The sequence below is a fragment of the Cherax quadricarinatus genome, chromosome 94 (genome assembly GCF_038502225.1).
Source record: "Cherax quadricarinatus isolate ZL_2023a chromosome 94, ASM3850222v1, whole genome shotgun sequence".
NCBI classification, from domain to species: Eukaryota; Metazoa; Arthropoda; class Malacostraca; order Decapoda; family Parastacidae; genus Cherax; species Cherax quadricarinatus.
Window position 1 is genome coordinate 8,777,372 of NC_091385.1, and position 20,421 is coordinate 8,797,792.

Here is a 20,421-nt window from a genome sequence, read left to right on the forward strand (position 1 = left end):
CTGGGGGTCAAAACAAAAGCTGGAACACTGCTGGAGGATCAATCTCTTCGTCTCCCATCAGTGAAGTCTCTCTCTCCTGCTTATCTGCTAACCACACAACACTAGAGTACATCGATGCCCTTGGAGGATATGACAAACACAACACCACCAGAGTACATCCTCTTAGAAGATATGACATGTAACCCGTCACAAACTAACAATAACGCTGGTAATGGTGCTCAGATGCACTGAAATTTCAGAAATATCTTACACAATGAAAAATAAGAGTCCAGATATGCAATATTCTTAATTTAAATAAAATCAGACAATATATATATATATATATATATATATATATATATATATATATATATATATATATATATATATATATATATATATATATATATCCAGATGTACTCTTGCTTACCCTTTTGGGGCCTAGTTCCTAGGTATTTTCTGTATCTGTATGTTCTTGTGCTACCATCCACAGGATGGATATGAGGTGCACAATAAACTAGCCACTACCATCCACAGGATGGATATGAGGTACACAATAAACTAGCCACTACCATCCACAGGATGGATATGAGGTACACAACAAACGAGCCACTACCATCCACAGGATGGATATGAGGTACACAATAAACTAGCCACTACCATCCACAGGATGGATATGAGGTACACAATAAACTAGCCACTACCATCCACAGGATGGATATGAGGTACACAATAAACTAGCCACTACCATCCACAGGATGGATATGAGGTACACAATAAACTAGCCACTACCATCCACAGGATGGATATGAGGTACACAATAAACTAGCCACTACCATCCACAGGATGGATATGAGGTACACAATAAACTAGCCACTACCATCCACAGGATGGATATGAGGTACACAATAAACCAGCCACTACGGAGATAAACCCATAAAACAAAACCTACCTTACTGACAAGAATATAAAACCTTTACAGGGGCTATGTTTCGAGCACTGCACGGCTTTATCGAGTTAGGGAAAAGCCGCACTAATAGAGGCTGGCCCCGTACAGTGTCCCGATTAACATGTATTTAAGACCATCAGCTTCTGCCACAAGGTGTGTCACTGTCACCTCCTTAGTTTAGCTTCGTCGGTGCAATTTAAGAATGTTATAAGAATTGCTTTTAACTACGAAATAACTACTAGTGTCAAAAACACACAGGTGAGGTTAGAATTTATTTTCTTTGTTACTGATAGATATATTAATTTCAAAACAAACACACACACACACATACACAGGGCCAGGACCTTGGACTCGACCCATGCAACTTCAACTAGGTGAGTACAAACACACACCTACCTCTCTTCCTGCCTCCTGTCTTCCTGCCTCCTGTCTTCCTGCCTCCTGTCTTCCTGCCTCCTGTCTTCCTGCCTCCTGTCTTCATGCCTCCTGTCTTCATGCCTCCTGTCTTCATGCCTCCTGTCTTCCTGCCTCCTGTCTACATGCCCTGCGTCTCTGCCTCCTGGCTTCATGCCTCCTGGCTTCATGCCTCCTGGCTCAGGCCGCCTCCTGGCTTCATGCCCTCCTGGCTTCATGCTGTCTTCTGCCTCCTGTCTTCCCGCCTCCTGTCTCCTGCCTCTGGCCTCGCCTCCTGTCTTCATGCCTCCTGGCTTCATGCCTCCTGGCTTCATGCCTCCTGGCTTCATGCCTCCTGGCTTCATGCCTCCTGGCTTCATGCCTCCTGTCTTCCTGCCTCCTGTCTTCCTGCCTCCTGTCTTCCTGCCTCCTGTCTTCATGCCTCCTGTCTTCATGCCTCCTGTCTTCATGCCTCCTGTCTTCATGCCTCCTGTCTTCATGCCTCCTGTCTTCCTGCCTCCTGTCTTCCTGCCTCCTGTCTTCATGCCTCCTGTCTTCCTACCTTCTGTTTCTACCTTGCCTCTTCCCACCTCCCTCTTTCTACCTTGCATCTTCCTATCTTCTCTCACTTTTCTCCCTCTCTTTTCTCTGTTTTCTATTTATTAATCTTGTCTGGCTACTGGATGGGGTCACAGGTGGTGTTTGGAACACAGGTGTACAAGGTAGTAGTAGGATCACAGCTGGTGTAGGGACAAGGAACTCTGATGTCAAATATTACGAAAGCGCTTAGAAAATACCCATTTCTTCACACTACTTGTTCTGCGTGTGTGTGTGTGTGTGTGTGTGTGTGTGTGTGTGTGTGTGTGTGTGTGTGTGTGTGTGTGTGTCTGTGTGTCTGTGTCTGTGTCTGTGTCTGTGTGTGTGTGTGTGTTTGTGTACAAACTCACCTAGTTGTACTCACCTAGTTGTACTCACCTAGTTGAGGTTGCAGGGGTCGAGTCCAAGCTCCTGGCCCCGCCTCTTCACTGGTCGCTACTATGTCACTCTCCCTGAACCATGAGCTTTATCGTACCTCTGCTTAAAGCTATGTATGGATCCTGACTCCACTACATCGCTTCCCAAACTATTCCACTTCCTGACTACTCTGTGGCTGAAGAAATACTCCCTAACATCCCTTTGATTCATCTGTGTCTTCAACTTCCAACTGTGTCCCTTGTTACTGTGTCCAGTCTCTGGAACATCCTGTCTTTGTCCACCTTGTCAATTCCTCCCTCCCAGTATTTTGTATGTCGTTACTCATGTTTCCCCTATCTCTCCTGTCCTCCAGTGTCGTCAGGTTGATTTCCTTAACCTCCTCACAGGACATACTCTTAACTCCTGGGACTAGTCTGAATGCAAACCTTGCACTTTTCTCTAGTTTCTACATGCTTGGCAGGTGTGGTTCCAAACTGGTGCCGCATACTCCAATATGCCTAACATACACGGTGTACAGGGTCCTGAATGATTCTTATTAAGATGTCGGAATGCTGTTCTGAGGTTTGCCAGGCGCCACATGCTGCAGCAGTTATTTGGTTGATGTGCGCTTCAGGAGATGTGCCTGGTGTTATACTCACCCCAAGATCTTTTCCTGAGTGATGTTTGTAGTCGTGTGTGTGTGTGTGTATGTATGTATGTATGTATGTATGAGTATATATATATATATATATATATATATATATATATATATATATATATATATATATATATATCTATATGTATGTATGACATAAGGAAAGTTTGGGTAGCATAAATGGAGAAAGGTAGAGAGACAGGTAGAAGAAAGAGAGGTAGGCAAAAAGAGAGGGAGGTAGGCACGTAGAAAGAGGGAGAGTGGGAGGGAGAGTGGGAGGGAGAGTGGGAGGGAGAGAGGGAGAGTGGGAGGGAGAGGGAGAGAGTGGGAGGTGGGAGGGAGGGAGGAGGGGAGAGGAGGGAGGGGAGTGGGAGGGAGAGTGGAGGGAGAGTGGGAGGGAGAGGAGAGGGAGAGGTGGAGAGTGGGAGGGAGGGGGAGAGGGAGAGGGAGAGGGAGGGGAGGAGGGAGGGAGAGTGGGAGGGAGGGAGAGAAGGAGAGGGAGGGAGAGTGGGAGGGAGAGTGTGGGAGGGAGAGTGAGTGGGAGAGTGGGAGGGAGAGTGGGAGGGAGAGTGGGAGGGAGAGTGGGAGGGAGAGTGGGAGGGAGAGTGGGAGGGAGAGTGGGAGGGAGAGTGAGAGGGAGAGTGGGAGGGAGAGTGGGAGGGAGAGTGGGAGGGAGAGTGGGAGGGAGGTTTATGGTTGAGTATAAACAATTAACTCACTATTGCCTGACGACTCAACAAAGCCAAAATTGAATCCAATTATAAATACAAAAAAAAAGCAACAGGGTCAGAGGAAGAGGAGGAGGAAGACGAGAAGGTGGAGGAAGGGAAGAGGAGGAAGAAGAGGAAGAGGAGAGGAGGAAGACGAGGAGGAAAATGAGAAGGAGGAATAGGAGGAAGAGAAAGAGGAGGAGGAAGAGGAAGGGAAGAGGAGGAAGAGGAAGAGAAGAAGAGGAAAGGAAGAAGAGGAAGAGGAGGAAGAAGAAGGGAAGAGGAGGAAGGGAAGAGGATTAAGATGAGAGAGAATAAGAGTGTGCACCCACCACAAGAGCACAGGACAACAACCTGGCCAGAAAATACGTAAATAAGTGGAGCCACACCTGGACACACACACCCATGCAGTTAATACATCAGTACTAAATATTCACATATACTGTCTTTGATGTTATACATTCTCACTACAGCTTTGATTTACTGCATTTCAAAGCGTTGCCGTCAAAGTTCATGGAATTATTACTTTGGTTTTCAAATGGCCGGACAATCGAGCAGCAGTAATTGGACGGTATTGAAGCAGTCTTTCTTTTGATTATTTTATTGTTGTGAGATGACATAGATGGTGATGCTGGTGAGTGATGGTGAGTGGTGATGGTGAGTGATGCTCGTGAGTGGTGATGGTGGCGAGTAGTGATGTTGAGTGGTGCTGGTGATGAGTGATCATGGTGAGTGGCGGTGAGTGATGGTGAGTGGTCATGGTGAGTGGTGAATGGTGGTGATGGTGGTGAGTGGTGGTGGTGGTGGTGGTAGTGATGGTGGTAGTGATGGTGGTAGTGATGGTGGTAGTGATGGTGGTAGTGATGGTGGTAGTGATGGAGTATACAGATGGTACAGGGCAACATCCTGAGACCAATACATACAAGTACTGGACTGAGAAAGTCACTGATGGGCGAAACGTTACCACAAAGACAGCCAAGACCTACACAACTGTCTCACTTAACAACAGTTTTCTCACCCGTTTAAACAACACTTCTATTCCAGAATTTGCTAAAGTGTAAACAGTGTCTAACCCCCCCCCCCCTTCCCGTTTTGAATTCTATAATCCAAAAACGTTGTCTTTTAAACAACAGCTGCAAAATCGAATTCCAACAGCATTTGGAATCCTGTCCAGGTGTTTACGAGATTAGGCTGTCAGGTAAGATAGCGGACCGATTTCTCAGTGGGATTATGCATCCCAACATTTCAATCCTTACTGGGTAACATAATTAAAAACTGTCTTGTTTCCCGTCTTGTTTCCCGTCTTGTTTCCCGTCTTGTTTCCCGTCTTGTTTCCCGTCTTGTTTCCCGTCTTGTTTCCCGTCTTGTTTCCTTGTTTCAAGGGTAGGGAGTCCTTTGGGATTTATATCTGGGAGTCAGGCCGATCACTCCCTGGACTTGTTAATGCTAACATTGTGGTACTAGATACCAACAGTTTGGTTTAAACACGTAAGCAAACACTAAAACATACTAGAAAACGTTTTGGTCTTAAAACCTTAATCACTTCTAACATAGGTTAAATAGACAGTATACCGAGGCGGAGAGTGAGGTGCGAGTGACACAGTGACCTGAAGAATGTTATACTGGGTTGAGGACAGGTAGATAATGGGATCATGTCTCAGAGACACGAGTAATCAGGTATCTTTCTGAACCTAATGCTGACAGTACTTACATGTCAAACATACACAAGTCTTGCCGTTTGATTCTTTATCTGGGATTATCAGAAGCCTCCGTAGTGAGGTGACTGCTGTTGTTTGGTGGTGGGTAGGCGAAGGTGGGTGGGCGAAGGTGGGTGGGCGAAGGTGGGTAGGCGAAGGTGGGTAGGCGAAGGTGGGTGGGCGAAGGTGGGTGGGCGAAGGTGGGTGGGCGAAGGTGGGTGGGCGAAGGTGGCTAGGCGAAGGTGGCTAGGCGAAGGTGGCTAGGCGAAGGTGGCTAGGCGAAGGTGGCTAGGCGAAGGTGGCTAGGTGAGATAAAGGTGACTGCAGGTGGTGGAGACAACAGATGGTGGTCGTGACGGTCAACAGGTGGTAGGACCATTTCATTTACAAAATTTGGATACATCAGCAGTGTGTTGCTACACTATTCTATATGATAGTTATACAGTAACTACATCACACTATCACACCACCACTGCAACATCACACTATCACACCACCACTGCAACATCACAGTATCACCACACCACCACTGCAACATCACACTATCACCACACCACCACTGCAACATCACAGTATCACCACACCACCACTGCAACATCACACTATCACCACACCACCACTGCAACATCACACTATCACCACACCACCACTGCAACATCACACTATCACCACACCACCACTGCAACATCACACTATCACACCACTACATCACACTATCACCACACCACCACTGCAACATCAAACTATCACCACACCACCACTGCAACATCACACTATCACCACACCACCACTGCAACATCACACTATCACCACACCACCACTGCAACATCACACTATCACCACACCACCACTGCAACATCACACTATCACCACACCACCACTGCAACATCACAGTATCACCACACCACCACTGCAACATCACACTATCACCACACCACCACTGCAACATCACACTATCACCACACCACTGCATCACACTATCACCACACCACCACTGCAACATCACACTATCACCACACCACCACTGCAACATCACACTATCACACCACATCACACTATCACCACACCACCACTGCAACATCACACTATCACCACACCACCACTGCAACATCACACTATCACCACACCACCACTGCAACATCACACTATCACCACACCACCACTGCAACATCACACTATCACCACACCACAGCTGCAACATCACACTATCACACCACCACATCACACTATCACACCACCACTACATCACACTATCACCACACCACCACTGCAACATCACACTATCCCCACACCACCACTGCAACATCACACTATCACCACACCACCACTGCAACATCACACTATCACCACACCACCACTGCAACATCACACTATCACCACACCACCACTGCAACATCACACTATCACACCACATCACAATATCACCACACCACCACTGAAACATCACACTATCACCACACCACCACTGCAACATCACACTATCACCACACCACCACTGCAACATCACACTATCACCACACCACCGCTGCAACATCACACTATCACACCACATCACACTATCACACCACCACTACATCACACTATCACCACACCACCACTGCAACATCACACTATCACCACACCACCGCTGCAACATCACACTATCACACCACATCACACTATCACACCACCACTACATCACACTATCCCCACACCACCACTGCAACATCACACTATCACCACACCACCACTGCAACATCACACTATCACACCACTACATCACACTATCACCACACCACCACTGCAACATCACACTATCACCACACCACCACTGCAACATCACACTATCACCACACCACCACTGCAACATCACACTACCACACCACCACTGCAACATCACACTATCACCACACCACCACTGCAACATCACACTATCACCACACCACCACTGCAACATCACACTATCACACCACTACATCACACTATCACCACACCACCACTGCAACATCACACTATCACCACACCACCACTGCAACTTCACACTATCACCACACCACCACTGCAACATCACACTATCACCACACCACCGCTGCAACATCACACTATCACACAACCACCACATCACACTATCACACCACCACTACATCACACTATCACCACACCACCACTGCAACATCACACTATCACCACACCACCACTGCAACATCACACTATCACCACACCACCACTGCAACATCACACTATCACCACACCACCACTGCAACATCACACTATCACCACACCACCACTGCAACATCACACTATCACCACACCACTGCAACGTCACACTATCACACCACATCACACTATCACCACACCACCACTGCAACATCACACTATCACACCACCACCACATCACACTATCACACCACCACTACATCACACTATCACCACACCACCACTACATCACACTATCACCACACCACCACTACAACATCACACTATCACACCACCACTGCAACATCACACTATCACCACACCACCACTGCAACATCACACTATCACCACACCACCACTGCAACATCACAGTATCACCACACCACCACTGCAACATCACACTATCACCACACCACCACTGCAACATCACACTATCACCACACCACCACTGCAACATCACACTATCACCACACCACCACTGCAACATCACAGTATCACCACACCACCACTGCAACATCACACTATCACCACACCACCACTGCAACCACACCACCACTGCAACATCACACTATCACACCACCACTGCAACATCACACTATCACCACACCACCACTACATCACACTATCACCACACCACCACTGCAACATCACACTATCACCACACCACTGCAACATCTCACTATCACCACACCACCACTGCAACATCACACTATCACCACACCACTGCAACACCACACTATCACCACACCACCACAGCAACATCACACTATCACCACACCACCACTGCAACATCACACTATCACCACACCACCACTGCAACATCACACTATCACCACACCACCACTGCAACATCACACTATCACCACACCACTGCAACATCTCACTATCACCACACCACCACTGCAACATCACACTATCACCACACCACTGCAACACCACACTATCACCACACCACCACTGCAACATCACACTATCACCACACCACCACAGCAACATCACACTATCACCACACCACCACTGCAACATCACACTATCACCACACCACCACTGCAACATCACACTATCACCACTTGTTACTGGGTTTTTTTAACAGTATACTGGTCCAGTTATCAGTCATAATTTATCACAAGTTTAATAGTCCTTTAGGACCACAACTAGAAACATACTAACTAATCAAAACTAAAATTAAGATTTTTTTAACGGATAACTGGACCAATATACCGGCTATTTACCAAAAGAAAAGCCTAGTAACAGGCTTAGTGCTAGAAGGGAGATGTCTATGCTTAATAGATATCGTGTTTTAGAAACAAATAGGGGCCTGTCCTGGATGCTTTTGATCCAAGGTGTTGGAAAAATTGTCTAATTTGATATACTAGTAACTCTACGGACAAACACTGGGTAATTTCTTGATCTAAAGACTTTGAGTTAGATTCTGTACAACATAATAGGTGGATGTATGTACTTGCCAGAGTCTCTTCATCCAAGGAGATGGAAATACTGTTAATGAGCTCTGAGACACCCATCACTAATGCCTAGTATAACTTGTAAATTCCTATAAGGATCGTAATTATTATAATCATGGGGGAGCGCTAAATTCGTAGGATTATACAGCGCATGTGGGGGGGGGGAATGGAAGGCATTTAGGGTTAATTCAGGGAACTGGAGCACAGATCCAATTCCCAAGATCAAGAGCCCCCCTCACCAGCATCAAGGAACCTCCTTTGAGGGATAACGTAGGAGAGAGAGCAACTACGGCAGAAGTGTCGAGTTAAGTGTAACTCCGTTAACGGTCTCACCTTCCCACCTGACTGCCACATTGGTACAGTGTAGCTGGCAGTGGGACTCTGCTTCCTACTGGTACTGTATATTCTACATCCGTATTTTTATATTCTACATCTATATATCTTATCCTAGACCAGATCTAGAATCTCTAGGAATGGCTGGACTCGGAGCCCAACTTAAAACACGTCCAGATTCATTCATTAATTTCCCCACTTCTCCGTTACCCACTGGTTCTATCTCTCAGGATCAAATAGACAGGATGGAAGGTCTAATTATGTTGCAAATTGCACAAATAGAGGCACAGAGGAAATTGAACAAAGAAGATTTACATAGACTGTTCGTTTGGAAAGACAACAGACTGATAGATCTGATAGACTAGTGCACCACAGATACATTTAACGTGCAGGACGCTGCCTTAATGATTCCTAAGTTCTTTCAAAGTGACTTAGACACTTTGATGTGTTCTGACATCAGACACGTGGTTTGACAGCTATGACAAGCAGAGCTCAAACTTGCACTGCTGCTTCGCCCTTTGACAGGTACACTAACTACGACACTGTCAAGAAAACTATTCTACAGACACATTACTTGTTACCTGTAAGTTAGCGACGTCCATTTCGTACGTTGCAGCTACGACAAGGTCAAACTTGTGTTGTACTTGCACGTGAGGAAAAACTTGCATTTGACAGGTGTTGCAGAGCCAGTAATTGCAACACCTGACAGTCTGTTTCAGTTGTTACTTAACGAAGAGTTTGACAACGTACAAAAATATCTGATCCATCACACTACTTCAGACGTCCTAAAAACAGCGGTATTAGGAGACAATTACGAGATATCTCACGAATTTGTACACACGAAAACACAAACAAGGTAACGAAAAAATATCCTAGAAGTTGTCAACCCAGATCAGCTGATCACTGACGGCTTGATCCATGTGTTCCAACTTCTCGTACGTTTACAAGCACAACTCACAATCCTAAATCTGTCTCTGGGACTAAACAGACATCATATACCGTGAATAAGAAAGTTAAATGTACATATTCTCATAGAAGAGGACATGCTAGGGAGTATTGCTGTAATTTAGAAAGAGATGCGAGAAATAATCGTGCGGCTGGCGCCCCCACACGAGTCCTATCTTCAGTGCAACAAGGGCATCAAGATTCTAGTAACATGTCTAATTGAGTTGTGTTAGATAATCTTACTCAGAATAGATGTCTAGGTTCAGAAAGTGTATCTGACGAGGAGATTCGTTCAGCAATGAATCCTTACTTATCTAGATTGTTATAATCAAGGGGGAAGCGCTAAACTCGTAGGATTATACAGCGCCTGAAGGGGAGTCTGGAGGGTATACAGATTCAATTCCCTAGATCAAGAGCCCTGAAAAGTGGGACTTGACGAATCCCAGCTGAGATAATTACTCTGTCATACTGGTAATTATCTCACCTTATTGAGAGTTGTACTGCCCTTAATTAATGATAATTATACCAAGATAGATGTATTGTTAGAGGCCTATGGAGGGGCTGTTATAAAAGTACCTCTGTACAAAGTATATCTTGATCTTGGTTATATTTCAGTGGGTATTTGCAGTGGTGTATCTCCCATCAGGTCAGTGGACTTGTTGATAGGGAACGATATCCTTGAAGCTGGTATATATATATATATATATATATATATATATATATATATATATATATATATATATATATATATATATATATATATATATATATAAGGAACCACTTGTGACTGATAATACCACTGATAATTACGCCATTGAAGACTGTCAAAAAGTCTATTTTGTGTCCTCAGCACAATTACTCGAATTACATCGAAGATACACCAACAGACATCCTCGTCTCCTGTTGACTTAGTTGATGATGATGATGATGATTTGGGTTTAACTATATTGTTTAGTGATGTACTGTGCCCAGGATCATTAACACTGACACCCCCCCCCCCACTCGTTCATCAACCTTGTCACAACACAACTGACGAGTGCTAGTTTGGCTTGATATCTACAAGGAAAAGATATCTACACCACACTTTGGCTTGATATCTACAAGCAAAAGATATCTACACCACACTTTGGCTTGTTATCTACAAGCAAAAGATATCTACACCACACTTTGACTTGTTATCTACAAGCAAAAGATATCTACACCACACTTTGACTTGTTATCTACAAGCAAAAGATATCTACACCACACTTTGGCTTGTTATCTACAAGCAAAAGATATCTACACAACACTTTGGCTTGTTATCTACAAGGAAAAAATGCGATCTACGTGTCATGAAGTTAGTCTGGTATAACCTAACTGAGGTTAGGTTAGGTTAGGTTAAGTTAGGTTAGGTTAGGTTAGGTGAGGTTAGGTGAGGTTAGGTTAGGTGAAGTTAGGTTAGGTTAGGTTAGGTTAAGTTAGGTTAGGTTAGGTTAAGTTAGGTTAGGTTAGGTGAGGTTAGGTTAGGTGAAGTTAGGTTAGGTTAGGTTAAGTTAGGTTAGGTGAAGTTAGGTTAGGTTAGGTTAAGTTAGGTTAGGTTAGGTTAAGTTAGGTTAAGTTAAGTTAGGTTAGGTTAGGTGAGGTTAGGTTAGGTGAAGTTAGGTTAGGTTAGGTTAGGTTAAGTTAGGTTAGGTTAAGTTAGGTTAGGTTAGGTTAGGTTAAGTTAGGTTAGGTTAGGTTAAGTTAGGTTAAGTTAGGTTAAGTTATTACTATTCTTGTAGATGGCATACCAAACTAGCTTCGTGACACGTAGATAACACGCCAAAGTAGCATCAACTAACGTTACAATTCTAACTCCTGATCAGCTGACAGTGTTTCCACCACAGTCAGACATTTGTAGTATTAGCAGTTAGGTTCCGTAAATAAGGTACTGATTTTGCTGACTACAGTCCCATAGAAGGACATCTTTGAGTGTCAGTTAGACACTAGGTAAACTGGAAGGAAATTGTGTGGGTGACCATGTGTGACGTTGTCACGTCTGTCGTGTGACAGGTAAGCCAGCACACACACACACACACACACACACACAGGACAGGAGAGATAGGGGGGACATGATAACGACATACAAAATACTGAGAGGAATTGACAAGGTGGACAAAGTCAGGATGTTCCAGAGTTTGGACACAGTAACAAGGGGACACAGTTGGAAGCTGAAGACACAGATGAATCACAGGGATGTTAGGAAGTATTTCTTCAGCCACAGAGTAGTCAGTAAGTGGAATAGTTTGGGAAGCGATGTAGTGGAGGCAGGATCCATACATAGCTTTAAGCAGAGGTATGATAAAGCTCACGGCTCAGGGAGAGTGACCTAGTAGCGATCAGTGAAGAGGCGGGGCCAGGAGCTTGGACTCGACCCCCGCAACCTCAACTAGGTGAGTACTAGGTGAGTACACACACACACACACACACACACCTGCTCCACTTGTTACTGCCACCGTGGATAGTGAACCATTCTCGCTGTCACCGTGGATGGTGAACCATTCTCACTATCACCGTTGATGGTGAACCATTCTCACTATCACCGTGGTGAACCATTCTCATTATCACTGTAGGTGGTGAACCATTCTCACTATCACCGTCAACGGTGAACCATTCTACCACTGGCTAGCGCGTCGATCTGGAGTTTCATGACTCTCTGATCGCGGGTTCTAACCCCACCCGTGGTATGGTTTGTTTGCAATCGTGTCATTACGATTTCGTGAGTCGCGTCAAACTTTAATCAGATAACTCGAAAATAACCTGGTAACCTCCAGGTCATACACTGATCAGCAGATAAACAGAGAGATGTAACAAATGAACGTAATAACTTATCAATGGAGGTATCTGTGATGGTATAAACAAATATAAACGTGTAGAGAAATTTAAAAATGTTTAGAGTGGTGATAAAGTCAAGTGTAGGAAGAAGATTGAAGAAATTATCAGAGGAAGATCGCGCATCACTGGCCAAAATCCAGCAGCACCACAGGTTGGTAGGTAAGACACATAGGCAACAGTTAGGCAACTTTATTCCGAAACGTTTCGCCTACACAGTAGGCTTCTTCAGTCGAACACAGAAAGTAGGCAGGAGCAGTAGAGATGTGAAGACGATGTAATCAGTCCATCACCCTTGAAGTCGTAGATTTGAGGTTGTCAGTCCCTCAGATCAAGCGACAGTGTGGAGACTTAAATACTGTGGGAAGGAGAGGTGCAGAGTAGTAGTAGTGAGAATGTAGCCACTGAGAGGTCGTGTCCCTCTCAGATCCAATAATTCTCACTTGAAAAAGGTTGTCCAAGGGGTTTTCTGTACCAGTGTCTGACAGGGTGAACATCAAAATGGTTCAGCACCACAGATATTGAACAAACTTAAAAACCATTATATGGAGGAATGTGTTTTCCAGGGTCTACATGGATCGGGGTCCAAGTATTTCGCCACTTGGGCACGACCTACTTCCACACTGGACAAATGTGACACCACCTACGACTGCTGCACCTCACCTGTCTACGGTTTATAAGCTGCTTCTCCGCTCATATGCCGTATTCTATTCAAGATTGATGGACTGACCACATCGACTCAAGATTGAGGGACTGATCACCTCATTCTCCTCCTGTTCTTCAAGTTTCTCCTTTGTATAGACTGATGAAGCCACTGTGTGGCGAAACGTTTCCTCAATAAAGATACCCAAGAGTTGCACATGTGTCTAATTTAACAACGTGTCGGTTCTCTGAACTATTCATCTACAAAGGATTAAAGGCTAAGAAAAGACTCCCACAATTTACCACGAGTCACAATGGGACCCAACCCCAAAGACTTCCTTCAGAATCATTGCTTCAGGTCAAAATGAAACTGGATATTGTATGTCTTGAAATCAAGATTAAGAAAAACGTACGAAAAGAACAGATTATATTCCACATAAACACAAGCTGCAATATACTGGAGTGGATTTTAGATAAACATTCAGGTATATGGAACACCAATAGACTAGACTTTGCCCTCGTCTGCTGCCCGTCCCTATCCACTGACGCCTATATAAACCGCCAGTCTTCTTGTCTTTGCTCCAGATTCTCCTCCACCACGATGCTGTGAACACTAACTCCAAGGCCGAGGGACGGATTACCTCATCTTTTGTATATAGTTCTACTGTCTTCCTATTATGTCCTAGAATCTGTATTGATAAAGCCACTGGATGGCGAAACGTCTACTACAATAAAGATATCCAGATGTTGCACATGTGTCTTAACTTTCAACACCAATAGACGCTAAAGAAACAATTTCATTCTAAGAGACATGAGGGTAAGGGTGGACAGACTGTCAAGGACTGGAACCAGATATTGCAAAGTCAGAAATCTGGACAAGTTGATTTGCTTGGAGATAAATGATTACCGGGAATGTAGCACCAGGACATCTCCCCGATTTTTCCTGCATCTAACATGGAAAATGTACAAAGGAGGATGACAAAGTTGATCCCATGTATCAGAAACCTTCCTTATGAGGATAGACTAAGGGACCTGAATCTGCACTCTCTAGAAAGACGTAGAATTAGGGGGGATATGATTGAGGTGTATAAATCTAGTAAGGCCTCACCTAGATTATGCAGCTCAATTCTGGTCTCCATATTACAGAATGGACATGTTGTGTACGAATGGTATATAATACCGACAAGATGAGAGTAAGACACTTGTGCAACATCTGGGTATCTTTATTGTAGACGTTTCGCCATCCAGTGGCTTTATCAATACAAATTCTAGGACATAACTTGAAGACAGTAGAACTATGTACAGAAGATGAGGTAATCAGTCCCTCAACCTAGGAGTAGGTGCGAACAGCACCATAGTCGTGGAGATTCTGAAGCAGAAGACAGGATCCTGGCGCTTATATAGTAACGTCAGGTGAAGCAGACGCCTACCAGTGACTATGCCCTCGTCTGCTACACCTGACGTTACTATATAAACGCCAGGCTCCTTTCTTCTGCTTCAGAATCTCCACGACTATGGTGCTGTTCGCACCTACTCCTAGGTTGAGGGACTGATTACCTCATCTTCTGTACATAGTTCTACTGTCTTCAAGTTATGTCCTAGAATTTGTATTGATAAAGCCACTGGATGGCGAAACGTCTACAATAAAAATACCCAGATGTTGCACATGTGTCTAAATTTCATAGAACTCTTTATACTCTACTATTACACCTAACACTGAACACTCTTCTACTAGTACGCCAGTTACTAACACCTCACCCATCACAGTGATAACACCAGTTACTAACACCTCACCCATCACAGTGATAACACCAGTTACTAACACCCTCACCCATCACAGTGATAACACCAGTTACTAACACCCTCACCCATCACAGTGATAACACCAGTTACTAACACCCTCACCCATCACAGTGATAACACCAGTTACTAACACCCTCACCCATCACAGTGATAACACCAGTTACTAACACCTCACCCATCACAGTGATAACACCAGTTACTAACACCTCACCCATCACAGTGATAACACCAGTTACTAACACCTCACCCATCACAGTGATAACACCAGTTACTAACACCCTCACCCATCACAGTGATAACACCAGTTACTAACACCCTCACCCATCACAGTGATAACACCAGTTACTAACACCTCACCCATCACAGTGATAACACCAGTTACTAACACCTCACCCATCACAGTGATAACACCAGTTACTAACACCTCACCCATCACAGTGATAACACCAGTTACTAACACCCTCACCCATCACAGTGATAACACCAGTTACTAACACCCTCACCCATCACAGTGATAACACCAGTTACTAACACCCTCACCCATCACAGTGATAACACCAGCTACTAACACCCCCACCCATCACAGTGATAACACCAGCTACTAACACCCCCACCCATCACAGTGATAACACCAGTTACTAACACCCCCACCCATCACAGTGATAACACCAGTTACTAACACCCTCACCCATCACAGTGATAACACCAGTTACTAACACCCTCACCTATCACAGTGATAACACCAGCTACTAACACCCCCACCCATCACAGTGATAACACCAGTTACTAACACCCTCACCCATCACAGTGATAACACCAGTTACTAACACCCTCACCCATCACAGTGATAACACCAGTTACTAACACCCTCACCCATCACAGTGATAACACCAGCTACTAACACCCCCACCCATCACAGTGATAACACCAGCTACTAACACCCCCACCCATCACAGTGATAACACCAGTTACTAACACCCTCACCTATCACACATTCTCCTCTCCCTATCTCTCTTCCTCTTCCATCTTCCTCTCCCATCTGTTCGCTACCCTAGTGTCCTCTAACCCTCCTCAATTTTTCTCACTTCCCCTTCTTTGGCTGCTGCGTGTGCTCCCCTCTTCGTTACCTCCTCCTCCCTTTCCATCTCTTTCATGTGTGTCGTCTTTACGTCTTTCCTGCTTCTCTCGTGTTCGTCCAGCTCTCTCTCCCCCTCTCTCCCCTCGTTTGGCTTACCTCTCTCTCTCTTTCTTCCTGCTGTCCTCTATCTCAATTATCCTCCTCTCCCCTCTCTCAGCCTTTCCTCCCCTCACCTCCGCCCCTTGAGAGAGTTCCTCACCAGAGTGTTTTATCACATAGCAACCAGCACCTCCCTCTCCCCTTGTTGATGGAACACACCCTAGCTTACCTTCCAGGATCCAGGACCCTACCTTACCTCCAGGACCCACGACCCTACCTTACCTCCAGGACCCACGACCCTACCTTACCTCCAGGACCCACGACCCTACCTTACCTCCAGGACCCACGACCCTACCTTACCTCCAGGACCCACGACCCTAGCTAACCTCCAGGACCCAGAACTCTAGCTTACCTCCAGGACCCACTACCCTACCTTACCTCCAGGACCCACGATCCTACCTTACCTCCAGGACCCACGACCCTACCTTACCTCCAGGACCCACGACCCTACCTTACCTTCCAGGACCCACGACCCTACCTCACCTTCCAGGACCCACGAGCCTACCTCACCTTCCAGGACCCACGACCCTTTACCCTGCCCTCTAGTGCCAATGAACCTCCACCTCCACACCATCGTCAGCACCACCACACCATAACACCCTCAACCAAATTTGCACTGCCAGTTGAGACTCTCCACCTTTCCAGAAGTCCAGGTCCAAGAGAATCTTACATAGATACAAAGTCTCCAGAAAGCCCACTGACAAAGACTAGGTTAGGTAAGGTTTGTCAGGAAACAGGACAAGTGTTTCCTGACGCGGGTCTCAGTTATATGATGACCCATAGGTGAAGCTTTCGGTCATCTGACCGTGACCTTCCACTTGACAATGATTGTTTATACAACTTTCTTAGCGCTCGGCCAACAAAGCCAAGTGTGGTGTTCTCGTTGGATTCCTCTTAACAGTCTTTCGAAGTTACAACTCTGGATTCATTGGGGGCGAGTGGAATATAACCAGCTCCTCTGAGCTAAAATTTCCTACCCATTTTATCCAAGACGCCAGACGGAAAACACAGGAAATTATAATTACCTGTGCCCATAATTATGGACCTTCCCCATAGAGGACTTAAATGATGCTTCGCACTGTTCCAGACTATGGAGGAAAACTCTTCTCCAGGCTGAGGGACTGACCACCTCGAAACTACATCTTCAAGGGTGATGGACTGATTACATCGTCTTCACATCTCTACTGTTGCCTCTGTACTCGCCTGACGTCTACTCTGTAGGTGAAACGTTTCGGAATAAAGATACCTAACTGTTGCACCTGTGTCTTACTTATCAACCTGACGGTATTGTATACCATTATATTAATTTCTTTAGGGACCCTTACCACGACTCACGAAATCGTAATGACACGATTGCAAACAAACCACGCCACGGGCGGGATAGAACCCGCGGTCAGAGAGTCATAAAACGCGTCGGTCTGGAGTTTTATGACACTCTGATCGCGAGTTCTATCCCCGCCCGTGGTATGGTTTGACCCTTACCACCTTCATTTTCACGAACTCTCAAACTTAGTATATCGAATATAGATGTTCTAGTAGCAGAAAACATCCGATAAATCCTCAGCCGAATAAATCCAACACTGAAGTGTCTGCCAAATCCCGTGATCATCATCTGTGTTACGTAAGTGATTCTCCCCGCAGTGTGCCACGTATCGGTACATATCAAGGGGACGAATTATAAACATTGTCGAAGACCAATGTGATAAGAACGGATAACATACCTCTTCGAGGGAAGGGAGTACGGCATCATGCAGGCTCCGTAGCTCCATCAGTAAATACCAGACTACTGAGAACATCAATTAAATCACGAGATTCAAGCGTCGTGTTGACACACAGCAAGTATAATTGATGATATAAATGATCTGGGGCACATTCCCGTGTTATTGAACTGCGACGTTGTTCAGTAACTTTAGGCTTTATGATTTGCTCTTAATAAAACCAGTCGGTAACCGTAGGATACTTGGGATACTTTGGATACTTTGGATACTTGGGATACCTTGAGGTGTTAAACGTTTTACTTCACATCTGGAATAATCCTTGCTGCCATATCCACCATTTCCTACTTAATGGTACAAGTCGGACCGAAACGTCTTGGTAAGCTTCTCTCTCCTATGTGGGTGTTATTTGTGTATTCTTCCAGTCTCAGTATTGTGCCTTGTTGTTCTCCAGTCACTATGTAACTGTCCCTCGATATTCTGTTGCCAGGGATCTAGAAATGTACAGTCTATATTCACCCTGGGATCTTGTCCTTAACAGAGAGACCTGGTTGGTAGGTAAGACACATAGGCAACTTTATTCCGAAACGTTTCACCTACACGGTAGGCTTCTTCAGTCGAATACAGAAAGTAGGCAGGAACAGTAGAAAAGTGAAGACGATGTAATAAGTCCATCACCCTTGAAGTCGTAGATTTGAGGTTGTCAGTCCCTCAGCCTGGAGAAGTTCTGTTCCATAGTCAGGAACTATCTGAAGGTTAAGCGACAGTGCGGAGACTTAAATACTGTCGGAAGGAGAGGTGCAGAGTAGTAGTAGTGAGAATGTAGCCACTGAGGTCGAGTCCCTCTCAGATCAAACAATTCTCACCTGTAAAAGTTGTCCAAGGTGTTTTCTCCTCAACAGAGAGACCTAACGCTGTCTCCTGGTGTCTCGTTGTATAGCCTCTCTCTCTCTCTCCTCTCAGCTACTCGTTAATCAACGTCAAACTCAGGCAAGGTAAACCGACACCTATCATACACATCGAAGTGATCACAAGGTTTCAGGAATGGGTTCTGCTGTTTGTCATCGACTGAATCGAGGGAGCGGCCCCTGGACTCTCAAAGACATCGATTAATAGAATTAAAACCTGGAACGGGTGATGGCACTCTTCAACTGCTGTCAGAGCACAAATATTATCAACGTGGATTCTCGCACCTTCACCCCATTCATTATTCATTCCCTTCATCTGCAATCATCTCAACCCATTTGGTTCATGAACACGGCGATGATGTAGAGAAATTCGACTTTCTCTGAGTCAGTTGTCACCTGTGTTACCCACAGAAGTCATGACCAGGGCTGGAAATGCTGGCAGTGGAAGAACTAATAATGGAAGAACTGGTGCTGGAAAAGAACTGGATATTGGAACGAATGGGTACTAGAGCAAGTGGGTACTGGAACCAGTGGGTACTGAAAAGACTGAGTACTGGAACGACTGGGTACTGAAAGGACTGGGTGCAGGAGCTACTGGGTACTGGAACCACTGGGTACTGGAGCCACTAGGTACTGGAACCACTAGGTACTGGAACCACTAGGTACTGGAACCACTAGGTACTGGAACCACTGGGTACTGGAGCCACTAGGTACTGGAACCACTAGGTACTGGAACCACTAGGTACTGGAACAGGATACTGGAAGGACTGGGTACTGGAACAACTGGTACAAGAACTCTTCCATTACAGCCATCCATCCTCCATCCTTCCCACGAATCCTTCCACTCTCTTCCTCTATCCCTCTCTGTATTCGCCCTCCTCATCCATCTATCCGTTTCCTCATCTCCCCCACCTCCCCACCCATACCTCCCCTCAGGCACGTGCTTAATTAATTCTCCCCCCTGGGGTGCTTCGCCCCCCCACCCCACCACCAAGGTAATCTCCCTCCCACTG

General features: G+C 45.5%; 1 protein-coding gene across 1 annotated transcript in view; it reads right to left on the reverse strand.

The window, feature by feature from the left end:
• Positions 1 to 10,180, reverse strand: part of LOC128700897 (E3 ubiquitin-protein ligase TRAIP) — a 554,710-nt gene extending 544,530 nt beyond the window's left edge. The window contains exon 1 of the mRNA XM_070104756.1: positions 9,890 to 10,180. The gene's annotated coding sequence lies outside the window, so the exon portion shown is untranslated. The remainder of the gene's footprint in view (positions 1 to 9,889) is intronic.
• Positions 10,181 to 20,421: the final 10,241 nt, after the last annotated feature.